We start from the raw sequence: 12,505 nt of genomic DNA on the forward strand, positions 1-12,505 counted from the left end.
TGTGAGAAAATATTTTCCCAATAAGTGGGATGTCTGTTTATTTTTTGTAATGTCTCTTTTACTGTACAGAAGCTCTTTAACTTCATGTAGTCCCATTGATTTATCCTTGCCTTCACTTGCATATCCTTGCATTGTGTGCTGTATCTTCAAAGTTATTACTGAGGTGTATGTTGGGTAGTGTTTCGCCCATCTCAAAAAATAGTTTTTTTACCACCTAACTTCTTCACTAGAGAAGATGAGTCTAGAATGTACTTCTGCTTCATTCATATAAGGAAAACTATGTGGTTGGGAAAAAAGCCCAGTGGAACTCTGCATCCAAAGAAGAAAACGCTCTAAATAATTGTGAAGTGGAGAAGGCCACCCACACAAGGAAAAAAATGTCACATTTCATTGATGTAACATCTCTGAGTTAAAAACTGAGGGGCATGATTGGCTTCTTCCTGCTGCCCAAATAGTTTGATGGGACTGAGGCTGCTGCCTGAGGCTGCTGCTCACAAGTGTTTCCCCTTGGGCCATGCAAGCCCTGCCTGAGGCTGCTGCTCACAAGTGTTTCCCCTTGGGCCATGCAAGCCCAGGCCACTGTGAAAGCTACAGCAGAAGCTGGGATTGGTATCCTAATGCTGCTGCATCTTAACCCGTGGTCCTGCTGAAGCTGCACTGGGTGTTGTATGCCTCCTGCTGCAGTCAAGTTTGGCTTAGCTGCAGCTCCCTAGGGCCCTGACCCAGAACATGCCCAGGCCTCAACGCAAACCTTGGGCAGGCATTGGGGTTTTCCATAAATGGCACCAGGAACATAGATGGACTAATCAGGTTGGAATTCCCCAGTTGTCAAGGCTAGCGTTCATACGGATGGAAAAATTCTGCGAACTGATGGGTGCTTAATGGCACCGGTCAAATGCTTAGGATGGAAAAGTGGTACAATTAGGTTGAGGGTAGGGAACTATAAAGAGAATATAAGACAGAGCAGGAGCCAACTTGACTCATTCAGCCACCAGCCCTTCAAAAGAGAAGGATTCATCTGAAAGCCTAAGATGACCTCTGTGGGATGCACCAGACCTCCACAGCACTCAGACCTCTGTATACCTTAGCAGAAACCTGGTTGCTTCTGGCTCTGCTTCTCACATTGCCAGCAAGGAGCACCATCAGCCTTAGCCCAGGGTCTCAAAGAGCTGTTGGCAATTGGTTCATACCAATATCTCACAAGTGCTATAACACTGGTGTCTCTGACATTGCCTCCTGGTGACCAGTGCTGATGGGCACTACTGCCCAGTGCTGAGCAGCGCTACTGATAGGTGACTGGCACTTTGTGTCTGGCTCCCTTTGAGAAATGTCCACCACCTCTGGCTCCCCAGCACCAGCTGGTGCTGTTGCCTTCATTGATGCCTGAAACTGTGTCTCCTGCTGTCCAGTGCATCTTTCAAACTGTTGTTGTGGGCTGCTGTGATTTGAATGGGCGGATCTCACTTAGTATGATGTGTCAAGGTTCATCATCATTGTAGCCTACCCCAGCACTTCACAGCTTTTTGTGGTTGATTAACAATCCATTGTATAGCTATATGGCATTATGTTTATACATCCATCAGTCATTGGACACATAAGTTGCTTCCACTTTATAGATATTACATATAAGGCTTCCATATTTGTGTACAAGTCTGGTTGTAGGCATTCATTTTAATTTTCTTGCTGGCATTCTTCCCATAATGCCTTTATCCAGTCATGCATATTACATGGTAAGTCTAGAGTTAATTAACATTTTGAGGAAGTGCAGGCTGTTCTCTAGAGTAACTTGACCATCTCATGTTCTTATCAGCAATGTATGAGGGACTCCAATTACTCCACATTCTGACACTACTCATTATTGTCTGTCTTTTTTTAAAGATTTATTTATTTATACGTGCAAGAACTAGGCCATAGCTCGGAGGTATAGGGGTAGGAGTGAGAGGATTTACCAGAGACAGAGAGGAGAGCACAACAGGCAGATCTACTGAAATACACTGCTGAGGGGAGTACATGGCTAAACAGGAGAGGTGTGCTGTGCCATGTGGGTCAGCTCCTTGGCCAGGGATGAAACTCAAGCTGTGCTGGCTAGTGATAGCTTGAGGCACTGTCTTTAATCCCTGTACCAAGGAGACCCTTATTATCTTTTTTTTTTTAAAGATCTATTTATTTATGTATACAAAAACTGAGGTGTGAGGGTGAGAGGAATCACAAGAGACAGAGTGGGGAGCAGAGATGGCAGACTGACTAAAATACACTGCTGAAGTGGGTGGGTCCGGAGAGGTCTGCCACGCCATGTGGTTCAGCTTCCTGTAGGGGGATGGAACTGTTGCTTCAGTGGCTGCAGAGAGCTTCTTCATAGTGCTGAGCTTTAACCCATGGAGCCACCAGGAAGGGCCCTCGGTCTTTTATTGTAGCCATACTGCTGGGCTTGAAGTGGTAACTAGTTGTTTTGGTTTGCATTCCCCTAATATTTAGTGCGTATATATTGGGTTTTTACATCTCCTTTGAAGAAATATCTATTTAAACATTTTGCCCATGTTTTAGTTGGATTGTGTTCTTTATATATTTTGGATACAAGTCAGATACATGATTTGCAAATATTCTCTCCCTGTCTGTGTATTTTTTAAAAAGATTTATTTATTTATACATACAAAACTGAGGTACAGGTCAGAGGTGCAGGGGCAGTGAAAGGATTCACCAGAGACAGAGTGGGGAGCAGAACAAGCCTACTGACAAAGTACACTGCTGAGGGGAGCAGCGGGCGGGTCAGGAGAGGTCTGCCGCGCCATGTGGTCACCTCCGGGGCAGGCGGGAATCGAACTCATGCTGAAGTAGCTTTATCTTCTCAGTGCTGTGCTTTAACCCGCTGCGCCACCAGGGAGGGCCTGTTGTTCTTTTTGTAGCTAGAAATTGCCTTGCATCTTACTTCCCTTCACAAAATGATCTTGGCAGTTAGTACTGGAGTTTGGTGCTGAAGTGTTGGTAGAGCAACAGTTAGTGTTCAATTACTGATGAATAAAAACTGTTCAAAGTCCTCAGTTTTGAGAAAGAAACAGGGGTATTCGCCGGGCGTGGCGGCATGGGCGCGCTACTCCGGAGGCAGAGGCAGGAGGATCCCTTGAGCACAGGAGTTCTGGGCTGTAGTGCGCTATGCCGATTGGGTGTCCGCACTAAGTTAGGCATCAATATGGTGACCTCCCGGGAGCGGGGGACCACCAGGTTGCCTAAGGAGGGGTGAACCGGCCCAGGTCGGAAAAGGAGCAGGTCAAAACTCCCGTGCTGATCAGAAATAGGGGCATTCATGAATGTGTCCTTGTGTGGCTGATAGGATATGTTATTTATTTTCTTCTTATTCTTGAAGTAAAAGGGTCTCATAATACCCAAACTAATAAGGATGATTTTAGTAGTGGCCCCATTTGGGGGCTGAGAGTAATACCTTTTATGCTCAAACCATAAATTTATCTTTACTATCAGAAGTCTTCTCCATAAGAACAGAGCAAGTTAATGAAAATGACAACTTTCCTGAGCGGTTTGATTATCCTAACTTCTGAATGCATGTCAGTACCCTCTCAACAAGGGTTCTGTTTCAAATTATGACAACCTCCTTGGGCATATTTAAGGATATTAAGAATTCATGTAAAGACATGGACTTCAAACTTTGGAGAGATGAGGAACTGGGTTAGTTCCCAGGCTGTGCAGGGAGAAGAACAATCAGAATTGTACCTGGTAGAGCCATTATGGAAAACAATGCGCTAGGGGCTGCATATAAAATTTTTAAAAATTTAAAAAATTCCCATGTTTCAGTTAACTACTTCTAGGTATTTACTAATTTGAATGGGAATCTGCACCACACTTTTTTTTAAAAACTGTCCTCATCATTTAAAAAAGAAGATTTATTTAATCATACAGAACTAGGGTACAAGCCAGAGGTGCAAGGGTGGTGAGAGGGCTCACCAGAGACAGAGTGGGGAGCAGAACAGGCAGATCGAGGAAGTACACTATTAGAGGAAAAGTGGGTGAGACAGGAGAGGTCTACCACACCATGCAGTCAACTCTCTTGCTGGGGATTGAACTCTTGCTGAAAGCTTCTGTGGCTAGCTTCACAGTGCTGTGCTTTAATTCGCTGTGCCACCAGGGAGTGCCCTGCACCCACATTTTTATCACAGCATTATTTATAATAACCAAGAATTAGAAACAACCCAAGTGCTCATTGACAAATAATTGGATGAAAACAATGTGATAAATATACACAGTGGAATACTACTCAGCTATGGAAAAAGACAAAAACCTGCCATTTGCAACAACATGAATAGGTCTAGAAGATACAATGATTCATGCAGTAGACACAGAAACAAAACAATTAATGTAAATAAAGTAAAAATAAACATTCATTCTAACTTTCATATTAAGATCAAATCATGTTGACTAGAAGGGAACCAGTAAAGGAAGTGGATAAATAGGTACAAGGGGTCAATGGTGTGGTAAAAAATGGGATTCCTTTAAGTGGTAAATTTGATGTAGTATATTCACATGCTGATTTGCAATTATGCACACCTGCAACCTACATACTGTTATAAACCAATGTTCAATAAAAAATTTTAAAAACTGTGCCTCCATTACAATCCCAAACTTCAAGCTGTACTACAAAGCCATAATAATCAAAACTGCATGGTACTGGAATAAGAATAGACATACAGACCAGTGGATTCGAATAGAAAACCCAGATATAAACCCACAAGTTTATGGACACCTAATTTTTGACAAAGGAGCAAAGAAGATACAATGGAACAAAGAAAATTTGTTCAGCAAGTGGTGCTGGGAAAACTGGGAAACTACATGCAAAAAAATGAAACTAGATCACTGCCTCACTCCAGTCACAAAAATCAACTCAAAGTGGATTAAAGACCTAGAAATAAGAATGGAAACCATAAAATACCTAGAAGCAAAGATGGGTCAAACACTACACGACATACACTTCAGCGACATCTTTAAAGACAGAGCACCCAACGCCACAATAGTGAAGGCAAAGATAAATAGATGGGACTACATCAAGTTAAAGAGCTTCTGTACAGCAAAAGAGACATTACTAAAAACAAACAGACAGACCACTAATTGGGAAAGCATTTTCTCACACAAAAGTAGCGATAAAGGACTGATCACAAAAATATACGGAGAACTGATGAAACTCAACAAAAATGAAGTAAACAACCCCATCAAAAAATGGGCAGTAGAGCTAAAAAGACACTTCTCCAAAGAGGAAATGCAGATGGCCAACAGGCATATGAAAAAATGTTCAACATCACTCGTAATAAGGGAGATGAAATTAAAACCACAATGAGATACCACCTCACCCCAGTGAGAATGGCACATCTTCAAACAACTAGCAACAACAAATGTTGGCGAGGATGTGGAGAAAAGGAACTCTCCTGCATTGTTGGTGGGAATGCAAACTAGTACAACCACTATGGAAAACTGTTTGGAGGTTCCTCAAACTGCTAAACATGGAGCTTCCCTACGACCCAGCAATCCCACTCCTAGGTATCTACCCAAAAGACACAAAAACACTGATTGAAAAAGATACTTGTACCCCCATTTTATTGCTGCTTTATTTACAATTGGAAAACATGGAAGCGGCCCAAATGCCCAAAAGTAGATGACTGGATAAAAAAGATGTGGTACATATATACAATGGAATATTACTCAGCAACCAAAAAAGAGAAACACATGTCTTTTGCAGCAACTTGGATGGCGCTGGAAAAGATCATGCTTAGTGAGATAAGCCAGAGAGAGAAAGAAAAATACCGGATAGTTTCACTCATAGCAGGAGTATAATGGACCAGGTGAGAAAATAACAAGAATAATGAACAGACATATACCAGAGACATTTTGTGGGGGTGGAGTGGGGAGTGGGACCAAAAATGGGGGGGGTGGGAAGGAAGTGCACGGGATTATGGTGATGGCACACGGGTGACTTGGTGATGGGAAACCCGTGGGGATTACAATTGAGATGGGGAAAAAAAATGTGCAAAATGATGTAAAAATAAACTGTTAAATATAAAAAAAATTAGAATCCTCTAGAGAAAAAACAAAACAAACAAACAAAAAACTGTGCCTCATCCAAGGTCTTGTGAAGAGAGCAGGTTGAGCTGATAGATCTGATCTCCAACCTCACTCCACAGACATGGTGCTGCTGTCAACAATGCTCCAGGAAAGATGGAGTCGTTCCCATCATTCCTAGATCTAGGATTCTCTACACCCCTATTTGCATCTTGGCAATGTGCTTCAAGTTCAGGGAAGATGACCTGCATGACTCGAGCTAAAGTGATACACCATGGTTGCCCCTTGTAAACTTGCCCACAGCCATGATATAGCTTGTCTCTTTCATGGGTATTAGAAGTTAGGTTTTCTTGGGCCTTCCTGGTGGCTCAAGTTAAGTCTCAGCACTATAAAGCAGGGGCAGTTGAGAAGGTTTATGAGAAATAGTGGGGAGAACAGGCAGTTTGATGAAGTACACTGCTGAGGGGAGCAAGGAGAGATCTGCTGCACCATGTGGGTCACTTCCCTGGCGGGTACTTAACTCATGTTGAAGTAGCTGTAGCGAGCTTCATAATGTTGTGTTTTAACTCATTGCCCCAGCAGGGAGGGCCCACATCTGCCTGTTCTACTCCCCCCTCTGTCTCTGGTGAATCCTTTCACCATACCGCTGCATCCCTGGCCTACAACCCAGTTCTTGTATGTATAAATAAATAAAAATAAATCTTCAAAAATAAATAAGAAGTTATGGTGTCTTGTGATCTTATGGTTAAGATAGGGCAAAGAGTTGTGAATCACAATATTAAGTCTCACTTCTAGGAGAGGCATTTTAATGGCTGGGGGGATGCTTCAGCAATCTATTGACAGTCAGGGTCAGTGTTCCCAGGATGGCAGCTACAAGGTGATGAACCTCTGTCTGTCTGTGTCTACTGGGTGGAACAGGGCTGTGGGACAACCAGCATTAGGCACAGAACATAAGCGAGGAATAAATGTGTGCTGTTGAGCCACTGGGATTTGGGGTTGTTTGTTCCTGTAGGACAGTGTAACCTAAAGTCTACCTGACTATGTTCAAAATATACATATATATATTCCCACACTTATACATATATATAACTCAGAGGACAGAGGAGGGGAAGTGGAAGGGTGAGTAATATGCTTTTCTTCTCATCCATAAAAGAAAGGAGTCAACGGATCCTTATTTGTTTGTAATCTTTACCTATTTCAAATCATATTTCTGTTATTGTTTAATCTCAATTCTATATTTGACTTGTTTCAGTTTTCCCTTCCAATTTTCTTACCTTGACTATGCTGAGTAGATTTTCCAACAGTCTGCCTACTGCTTTTGTACTTGAATAGACATCTTAACTACGTATAAAATTCTCAGCTTGATGTTGCCCTGTAATTTTCTGTCATTGAATATGGTTGGAGAAGTCGAAGTTGAGTCTGATTTTTGACTCCTTGAAGAAACTCCTTGTTATCTTTTTAAATAGCTTTTTTGATATATAACTTACATACATAACATTCACTCATTTAAAATGTATCATTTAATGGATTTTAGTATATTTAGGATATTTATATTTGCAGCTCTTGTATTTACAACACTGCAGTGAGGAACAGGATTGGTGGAGCAGGCTATACAATGCAGAATATTGCTGAAGAGCAAGATCTTGGCCTTTTTACTATTAGAGTAATCATACAGCACCAGTTGTGTGGGGAAGGAGGATAAAGAGAAAAGGGAGGGGTAAAGCTGGAAAATTGCAATGTCATCTATAGTTTAAGGTTTCTGAGTCTGCCCCCCCAAACTTGCCTCCTCCAAATTTTAGAACCCCAACCATGGTTTCAATCTTATCAAGCTTCTGCCACTCTCCCCCACCCCCACCACTGTTCCCCCAATCCCAGCCATACCTCATGATACATACTCTTCCCAGGGTGGTCAAGCTTTTTGCTCTTGATTTGAAAGGCACCTTGTAGGGGTGGGCTTCTATAGCTGACTGACTGACGGGTTCTGACCTTGCATAGGAATGCGGAACCATAGATAACAAAAATGGTGGCTGAACAGGCTGCTTGATTAGCTGACCTGCATGCAACCACTATGCTAATCTAATTTTAGGACATTTTCATCACCCAGAAGACAAACTACCTATCCATTAGATGTCATTCCCCATTCCTTTCTCCTCCAGTCCTTGGCAAACTTTGATCTTGGATTTGCTATGTGTGGTTTTCTGTGTCTGACTTCTTTCCCTCAGCACAATGTCTTCCAGATTCCTCCATGTTGCAGCATGTTTCAGTACTTAATACAATTTTACGGTCAAATAACATTCCCCTCTTTGGATGGACATCACATTGTCTGTCCATCCATCAGCTGAGAGATGTTTCCATGATTAGAATTTTGTGAGCAATACTGCCACAAACATCAATATACAGGTTTTTATATGGACAAATGTTTCAACTCTTTGGGTACATACCTGGGAGGTTATACTGTGTTTAACATTTTATAAACTACCACTGTGTTCTCCAGAGTGACTGTTCCAACCTTTAGTGTATAAGGGATCCCACTTTCCCACGTTGTGGTCACTTGTTATATCCATCTTGCCATAGTAATCCAATGGGGTGGCTTTTAATGAGTGTGATGTTGATATTCACAACTAATAATGTTAAGCCATTTGTTTATCTTCTTTGAATAAATGTCTATGAAATTCTTTGCCCATTAAATAAATTGGGTTACATTTTTTTTTAATTGAGTTGTAAGGGTTCTTTAAATATTCTAGACCCAAGTCCCTTAGCAGATAAAATATTTACAAACATTTATTTATGCAGATTACCTTTTCACTTTCTTCTGTCCCCCTGCCCAAATTTTTACATGAATGATGAATCATTATTTTTTTTAAAGATTTATTTATTTATGCATACAGAACTGGGGTACAGGTCAGTTCAGTCTTTCCCATGTGTCTATCCAGTTACTCTTGCATCACTTGTTGAAAAAAATTGGATTGTGTTTTGAAGGTTAAGCTTTATGCCTGTAAGTCTGGTTTATCCTTAAAGTTCAGAAACAACCGTGTGTGTTTAAAGATTTATTTATTTATTTATGCATACAGAGCTGGAGTATAGGCCAGAGATGCAGGGGAGGTGAGAGGATTCACCAGAGACAGAGCAGGGAGCAGGACAGGCCGGCTGATGAAGTACACTACTGAGGGGAGCAGCAGGTGGGTCAGGAGAGGTCTGCTACACCATGTGGGTCACTTCCGGGGAGGGGATGGAACTCATGCTGAAGTGGCTTCTTAGTGTTGTGCTTTAACTTGCTGTACCACCAGGGAGGGCCCATATGTGGTTTTATGGTGACTGTTCTGTATCACTTTTTCCTCATGTCTGTCCTTTTGTTATCCAATTTAGGTGTATTCACCTAAATTGCTTGAAAGAAAACTATGCTATCTTCTAGAATAGGCTTTAAAAAAAAATCAACATCTCTTTTTTAAATCCAGTACTTTCTTACATTTCATGTTTTGATCTTTAAATTCAAAGAAAAATATAATTTAATACTTTGTAAAAAAAAAAAAAGTAAAAGTGTGCATGGTGCAATCCATTCCATAAACTGTTTTTGCTTTTATCTTGACTATCTCCCCTCATTATAATTTCTAGAACTAGTGTTACAGGGCAGCCCCAGAATGAAACAGGGTGACTTTGATGTGATTGCTCATCTGCACCCTGAACAATCAAGATAAGACATGAAGCGTCTATGGAGATGGAAATGAACATATACAAGAAAGGGTTTATTTACAAGGGGAGTGAGGAATTGGCAGGGAAGAGAAAGTGAGATTAATTGGCTCACATATTTTTACCACTACATTGTCTGTGCTGAGACACCAAGGTGGCAGAGCCAGGGAAACCAGAAAACCTGAGCCACGTGTGTTCTGTTATAAATGCAGGCATGGCTGCTTAACTCCACCCCTAGTTCCCAGCAAACCCCCATTCATGGCATGCTGGGCATTGTAATTGGTTGTCCAAGGTCTCTTCAGCATGGAGGTGGGGGTGCAGAATGTAGAAACATCAAGGCTGGACTTCTGCAGGCTGTCATTCCAGGCTTGGAGTTTGCTCCTTACTCCAACACAAAGAGCAGAAAAAGTTAACACTGATTTTTTTTCCCCCTGAGTGGTATAACTTTGAAGACTTACTGATTTCTTCTTTGTATCACTTTGAGGAGATGATTATTATTATTTTTAAAGATTCATTTATTTATGCTTACAGAATTGGGGTACAGGTCAGAGGTTTGGTGGCTGAGAGGATTCATCAGACACAGAGTGGGGAGCAGAACAGGCAGCCTGACCAAGTACTCTGCTGAGGGGAGCAGCGGGTAAGACAAGAGAGGTCTGCTGGGCCATGTGGGTCATCCCCATGCCCGGGGATCGAACTTGTGCTGCAATGGCTGTGGAAAGCTTCACAGTGCTGTGCTTTAATCTGTTGGGCTACCAGGGAGGGCCCAATCACTCCAGTCTTTAACTCCAAAGATCTCAGCTCTCAGAGCCCCTAGGGAAGGCCCTGAAGTTTTCTTTTTGTGTGTTGTCTTTGGTATTTTTGGTATTAGTGTCATGTTTGCTTCATAGAATGTATTTGGCAGTATTCCTTCTTTTTCAATTTTTTGAATGAGTTTATGCAAAATAGGCATTAGTTTGTTTTTGAACATTTGGTAAAATTCATTTGTAAATCCATCTGGTCCTAGGTTTTTGTTCTTGAGGAGGGTTTTAATTCCTGCTTCAATTTCACTGCTTGTAATTGGCCTGTTTAGTTGTTCTTTTTCTTCTTTCTCTAGTGTTGGATGATTGTAAAGTTGTAGGAATTTGCCCATCTCTTTTAGATTGTTGAACTTGTTTGCATATAGCTGTTCACAGAATTCTCTGATTATTGTTTTGATTTCTGCTGTGTCTTTTTTCATTTCTTCTCTTTAATTTATGGTCCTATTTATTTGTGCTTTCTCCTGCCTGGCTACAGGTTTATCTATTTTGTTTACTCTTTTGGAGAACTAACTTTTGGTTTCATTGACATTTTTGGATTGTTTGCCTAACTTCTGTTTCATTTATTTCTGCTTTGACTTTTATTATTTCCTTCCTTTCTTTGTCTTTTGGGTTTTTTTTTTCCCCAGTTCTTTAAGGCGGGAGATTAGGATGTTTCTTTGAGTTGTTTCTTGTTTCTTTATGTGAGCCTGTATTGCTATATATTTTCTTCTTATAATTGCTTTTAATGTGTCCCATAGTTTTGGAGAGTTGTGTCCTCATTATCATTCTTCTCAAGGTATTTTTTAATTTCTTCCTTGATCTCCTCATTGATCTAATGGTCCTCCAATAGTGTGGATTTCAATCTCCACAAGGTAGGAAGGTTTTTTGCTCTTCTTACATGGTTTATTTCTAGTTTGATTCCTTCATGGTCAGAGAAGATGGTTGGTATAATTTTGATTGTAGTGTATCTCCTGATAGTTGTTTCGTGTCCCAGTATATGATAGATCCTTGAGATCCATGTGGATTTGACAAAAATGTTTACTTGAATATTTTTAGGTGCAGTGTTCCATATATGTCTGTTAAGCCCATGAAGTCTAGGTCTTTGTTTAGAACTTTAGTGTCCTTGCTTATTTTTTGTCTTGTTAATCTGTCTGTTATTGAGAGTGGTTGTTGAAATCTCCTACTACATATGTATTTTCTATAATATATGTTTTCATAGATGACAATAATTACCTGATATGTTGGAGACCAGCTCCAACTTTTGAGGTGTCTGGAGGCAGCACAGGCAGGATCCTAAGATGGGAAAGCATCAGCGAGTGGAGATTCCAAAAGGGGAGAGAGGAGTGGGTGCGAGGAAGACACGGGAGTCAGGATAGGGAGCAAGTCTTCCTGCTATCCCTTCAGCTGGTCTTTATTTATACTGTGTAGCAAGTAGTTAATTGTAATAATGCATAGGCTGAGTTAATGAGATAGCACCATAAACCATTTTCAAGGACAAGGGGAAAAAGCATACTTCTTTTAACAATTTATGGTATGCTAGATTATACGTTTTTGTGATAGTTATCATGTATACAGCTGTCTAGTTTCACTCAAAGGAAGAGGGGTCTGGGAAAGGGTGAGCTTGTTAGCAAAAGGTTGTTAGGGGTCTTGGGGTATTTATAAATTGTGTTAGCAGTGTTATCAGTGACCATCTAAAGAAAGGCTAGTGGCTAATTTAAGTTATTGCTTGTTTTAAAAAGGAGTAAATTAAGAGAAAGTTGTACAGTTGTGTATCAAACAACACCTGTGTAGTCAAGGTTAAAATTTGTCCATGAGTACTTATGCCTTGGGAGCCTTATCTGAGGTTTGCTTTTTTATTTGAAGAAACCAAGGAAGCTTCCCAGGAGTTTTTATGTCCTGGGGTCTTATTTCTCCTGGGGCTTGCCTTTATCTCAGGGGACAGAGGAATTTCTCCTCCTGGGGCAGCTTGCCTGAACCAGGCAGCC

The sequence above is a fragment of the Condylura cristata genome, unplaced genomic scaffold (assembly GCF_000260355.1).
Source record: "Condylura cristata isolate star-nosed mole 26May11 unplaced genomic scaffold, ConCri1.0 scaffold00049, whole genome shotgun sequence".
Taxonomy (NCBI): domain Eukaryota; kingdom Metazoa; phylum Chordata; class Mammalia; order Eulipotyphla; family Talpidae; genus Condylura; species Condylura cristata.